We start from the raw sequence: 6,000 nt of genomic DNA on the forward strand, positions 1-6,000 counted from the left end.
CCCTTCGACGATGCCGCCGTCGCCGACCCCGACCCCAACCCCGACCCTGACCCCTCCGGCGACCGGCCGCGCCTGCCCAGGTACCTCTCCTCCTTCCTCCTTCCTCCCTCTCCATCCTTCCTCCCTCTCCATCCTTCCTCCCTCCCCAACCTATGCATGGTGATTCCTCCCTTCTCCTCCACCCCCTCACCTGCAAACCCTAGGGCCATGGCAGCAGGCTTCTTGCTCCCTTGTAAGAACATCCTCTCTGTTGGCCTACATGTATTTCAGAGAACAAATTCGTAGTTCATTTCATTCTGTTGGCCTGCATTAGGTAAGCATCAAGTGGATTTAACTATTTTAGATAGTTTCAGTTAACTGTTTTGCGTTTCCTGAAGAGGTTCACCTATAGTTTCAAAAATTCAGTCACTGGATATATGCAATAATTTACAAAGAGCAAGTGATGTAGAGCAAAAATTCAGCAAATGATGTATAGTTTCAAAAATTCAGTGAAACTGAATCTACCCTATTGCTTCATGTAGCAAAGGCGGCAATGCAAGCAAGATCATGCTTGGCTTAGCCAAATTCATGTTACTGAATTTTTTTCAACATGATAAAATTGTCATGCTACTAAATGTTATAGAAATGCAAGGGAACACAGAAATACTAGGGCACACAACATTTAGAGTACTCTGAAATTCAGTTCTGAAATTTTTTGTTAGATAGTGGCTACACTAATCTAGAGTAGTATCCCAATCTGATGGAGTACTTGATTTGGGGGACTGAACTTATGCTTATGTATGCCATCAGAAGCAGTTCGAAATCATTATTCTCTCTTTTCCTTGCAGGTTTGGGCAACTTCAGTCGGTTGATCTTGAATCCATTGAGCCTTCACTTAGAGCTGGTACTCATCCATGTAACTCTTCACATTTCCATGTAGGATGGTTGCCTATCACTTACTAGTGTGCTAGTGCCCCTTAGTCCAAAGACTAATAGCTATGACAAAGTATAATTCCTTGTAGTGTTTAAGTATAACAAAATTCAGAGAAATGCATGCAGAAGCTAGATCAGTACCAGCTAGCTAGCTAGCTAGTAGTAGTACTACTGCTACTGTTCTTTCCTTTCTTTTGGTAGTACTACTGCTAGTAGTAGTACTACTGCTACTGTTCTTATGTGTGCTGTCCACAGATTGGTGTATAGTCCTCCTTCGAACCCAACTTTTTCACCAGGTGGAACCAATGTGATTAACTTTAGGATCATTCTGTATGCATTTTCGCTGTTAAGAAGGCGCGCCCACAAAGCCATCTTCCACGTGCTTGACCATCCAGGTCCATCTTCCCCTAGTAAGAAACAACGATGTATTAACTTTCGATTTGAGGAGAAATGTCCCTTTACTAGTAGGTGAGATAAACCAGTACTAGGAAAATATTTCTTGTTGCACCCTTTCTTGGAAAAACACATACAGCTACAAGTTTGTGTCTTATGTTTTCACTTGATAAGCGATGCTCCTAAGGCACATCCCGATAGTAAACCATTAATTCCAGCAATGAAGTTCAACAATGTGTATTCTTATTAGACTAGCACAATGCCCGTTTGCTGCCACGGATTAAAAATTACATTGCAAGATTAAGATGATTATACTGCTATCTGTGCCAGACCACACCATCCATATCTGCTCTTATACACCCCCTTTGTGCTAGATCGAAGTCCAACAGTGGGTGTGGCGACTGTCAACAGTCATGATGATGGACAGATTGCCACAACCATTTGATTTTCTTTTGCATTCATCCTATTGTCAAAACATGCACAATTATTTTTACCGCACGTGAAATACCATGTGTGCATGAACACTTGCATCATTTATCCGGACGAGCACATGGAGTCTACCATATGCCCGGTGTGCGGCGTCACTCGATACAAGAAGAGGAAGAAAGCTCCTCGAAAAGTGGTGTGGTACATTCCGATCACTCCTCGTCTGCAGCGGTATTTCGCGGACCCTAAGGTAGCAAAGCTCCTGCGTTGGGACGCGGATATGGAGGAGAAGAAGCAAGAAGATGACGCAAATGATCCGGAGACAAATAAAAAAGACAAGATGCTGAGTCACCCAAAGGATGCGATCCAGTGGCAATAGTTGAACTTCGAACACCCAGAATTTGGGAAGGATCCAAGGAACATCGTGTTGGGGGCGAGCACCGATGGAGTCAATCCGTTTGGCAGCCAGAGAAGCACACATAGCACCTGACCTGTGTTTGTGTGGATGTACAACCTTCCCCCCTGGTTGTGCATGAAGAGGAAGTACATTCACATGAGGCTAATGGAAGGGCCGAAATAATCAGGGAACGACATCAATCTGTATCTGGGGCTGCTGAAAGAAGAGCTAGACACGCTGTGGAAAACGCCAGCCAATACGTGGGACGCCGCAGAGAAAGAATATTTCCCTATGAGAGCCGCACTGCTCACGATGGTGCACGACTATCTCGGTTACGGATATCTCGCGGGGCAGGTGGTCCACTGATTTTCTGGATGCGTCAGGTGCATGGATGACACAACGTATCGCCAGCTAGATAGAGATCTCGGGTCTTCGAAAACCGTGTTCATGGGACATCGAAGGTGGCTTCGCGACGATGTCCCGTGGAGGAAACACAAGGATCTGTTCGATGGTGAAACCGAACCCCGAAGACGCCCGCGTACGAGGAGCGGCAAGGAAATAGACCAGCTGTTGAAAATTGGAAAGAGTGCCCACTGCCGGGAAAAAAGCAAAAGGCGCCAGATCCGGGAAAGAAGCGAAAGGCGCCAGAGCCGCTGTTGAAGGTATTGAAAACGAGGTCTGTTTTCTGGGACTTGCCGTACTGGAAGATCCATCGTGTGCCTCACAGCCTTGATGTCATGCATATCACGAAGAACGTGTGTGAGAGTCTGCTTGGTACCCTGCTCAATATGCCAGAGAGGACCAAAGATGGGCTGAACGGAAGGGCAGACTTGAAATCAATGGGCATCAGGGAGGAGCTTCACGCTAATGATCATGATGATGATGATGATGATGAGGCGAAGCAGGACACGAAAAGTCGTCGCAAAGGCAAAAAGGCCAAGAAGACCGGAAATGACTACCCTCCCGCGTGCTTCACTCTAAGTAAGGAGGAGATCGAGCAGTTTTTCACCTGCCTCGTAGGAGTAAAACTTCCTTACGGTTACGCGGGGAAGATAAGCAGATACCTAGACCCAGCAAAGCAGAAGTTCAGCGGGATGAAGTCTCACAACTGTCACGTGCTGATGACGCAGATACTTCCAGTTGCAATCCGCGGGATCATGGACACGCACATCCGTGAAACGCTATTTGGCCTATGCAACTTTTTCGACGTCATATCTCGGAAGTTGGTTGGCGTGAGGCAACTCAGAAGGCTACAGGAAGAGATCGTGGTGATACTATGCGAGCTTGAGATGTACTTCCCGCCCGCATTCTTCGACGTTATGGTGCATCTGCTGGTCCATATCGTGGAGGATATCATCCAACTCATGCCGACGTTCCTGCACAACATGATGCCGTTTGAAAGGATGAATGGTGTCATCAAAGGATACGTTCGCAACATGTCACATCCAGAGGGAACCATAGCCAGGGGCTTTCTGACCGAAGAGTGCATCTCCTACTGCATGAATTATCTAGGCATCGAGGACCCCGTTGGTCTGCCCGTTAACAGGCATCTCGGCTGGCTCGCTGGATGGGGTCACCATGAGGGTCGCCGCGAAATGCATGTCGACTTCGAGGGTCGACTCGCCGACTTTGAAAGAGCAAACCTAGTCGCGCTACAACACATAGACGTGGTCGATCCTTGGGTGGTAGAGCACAAAACCTTTATTGAGAAGACGTACAATGACCGAGGCCAACAGAGGACGAACGGAGATATAATCAAAGAGCACAACTCATGTTTCACGCGTTGGTTCAAGCAGAAGCTTCTGTCGTACCCTTTACATGAGGATTCTTCCGCGGAAGAACAACTCATATTCACCTTGTCACAGGGCGCCGAGCACAATCTGATGACCTATGAGGCATACGATATCAACGGCTACACATTCTACACCGAGGACAAGGACATGAAGAGCGATGGTTATCAGAACTCCGGGGTAACGATGGAATCCTACACCGGTAACGACAAGGATAGATACTACGGAAGGATCGAGGAGATCTGGGAACTGAGCTATGCTGGAGAGAAGGTCCCGATGTTCCGGGTCAGATGGGCCAAGAGCGTCATAAAAGAAGACCGGCATTTCACCACCATGGTTATACCCGAAGCCAAATCCAAGTCCGCGGGCGCAAACATCAACGTGAAAAATGAGCCATTGGTACTGGCTTCCCAAGTGGACCAATGCTTCTTCATTACCGACCCGCCAAAGCCCAATCGTGTTGTCGTGAGGAGAGGCAAAAGGAAGATCATCAGAATGGATGGAGTCGTCAATGAGCAAGATTTCGACAAGTATGGCGACCCGAAGATGGAACATGACGACGACGATGAAGTATGAGGATACACCACAAGAAGAAGCAGGACCACCCTACCTAACGGATGTCCGTTCAAGAGAAGAACTCCATTTACGAGAGGCCCTTGAGTTTGCCGGAATGTCGATTAACTTCCGTTCCGGCAAATTTGGGTTCTCCATATGTCCTATTTTCAGCAAAGGTCATGCTGAAATTTTCCATGAATTTTAGCATGACTTTGCTAAAAATAGGACATATGGGGTACTTGCGACTAATGCATGGGCCAAGGTATCTTAGTACTTAGTTAAGTAGGATCAACTTCCCCGCCATTCTTCCTGCATAAGTGGCAATAGAGCTAAGTGATTACTGCCAAGTGATTAGGCCCAACCTAGGGTGCCTCGGCATCGATAAACCCTAAATGATGAAAACTTAACTTAGCATTTAGGGTGCCTCGGCGTCGACAAACCCTAAATGATGAAACCTTGGCTTCTATAGGGTGCCTCGATGTCGATGAGAACCTAAATGATGTACGCTTAGGCTTTTAGGGTGCCTCGGCGTCGACAAACCCTAAATGATAAAAGCTTAGCTTTTAGGATGCCTCGGTGTCGACAAACCGTAAATGATGAGACCATGATCTTGTTTCTTGACAATAACTAACTGTTTGACCAAACTTTTTTCCTATTTAGAGCGAAACATGGCCCACAACGATGAGGCCGGCGGTTCGGGCGGCAAGCAATTCTGGGAGCTGTCCCAGGAGTTGGAGGAAGAGCCTCACCGCTATGAGGATGCCGCGGAAGACACCGATCCTGACTACACAACCCCTAGTGGTGTCGGGGATGACACCACTGATGGTGCCGCCGAGGATGCCACCACTGATGGTGCCGTCGAGGATGCCACCACTGATGGTGCCGCCGAGGATGCCACCATTGATGATGGTGGCGCACGCACAGATGGCAGCCAACCGAAGAGGCAACGGAAGGACCGACGCCCGAACGTGCTCCGCACCGTCAAGGAGGAATTTACTCAAGTGGATTCCAACGGGAATCCAGCGGAGCCCAAACATATAGTCAAGGGGTACTCGGTTCAGCTCGGGTGCATTCTCCGGAGCACCGTCTCGATCAACACCGAGAACCTTAGGCATAAGGACCGAGGGAATTTGCGCAACCTCCTCTTCACGAAGCTGCACGAACGATACAAGTTCCCCACTGAATTTGAAAACACACGCCTCTCAGGGAATAAAGTGAACAGTGCCGCCCTCATGAGGATGAGCACGACCTTGTCTACTTGGGGAAGCGCGGTGAAGAGAATGATTGAGAAAGGTGATAGTTATGAGAACATCAAGGCGAAAAATCCTTTGATCAGCGAAGATGACTACAAGGAGTTCAAGATCAAGTGCGAGAGCAGTGCAACCTCCGAATCAAGTCAGTGGGGGAAAGAAATGCGGGAGTTGAACTTAGGGGAACACAAACTCGGTCCCGGCGGTTACAGAGTGGCGGAGCCTATACGGGACAAGGAGGACGCGGAGCGTGCCGAGCAAGGCCTACCACCCCGCT

The sequence above is a fragment of the Triticum aestivum genome, chromosome 4A, assembly GCF_018294505.1.
Source record: "Triticum aestivum cultivar Chinese Spring chromosome 4A, IWGSC CS RefSeq v2.1, whole genome shotgun sequence".
NCBI classification, from domain to species: Eukaryota; Viridiplantae; Streptophyta; class Magnoliopsida; order Poales; family Poaceae; genus Triticum; species Triticum aestivum.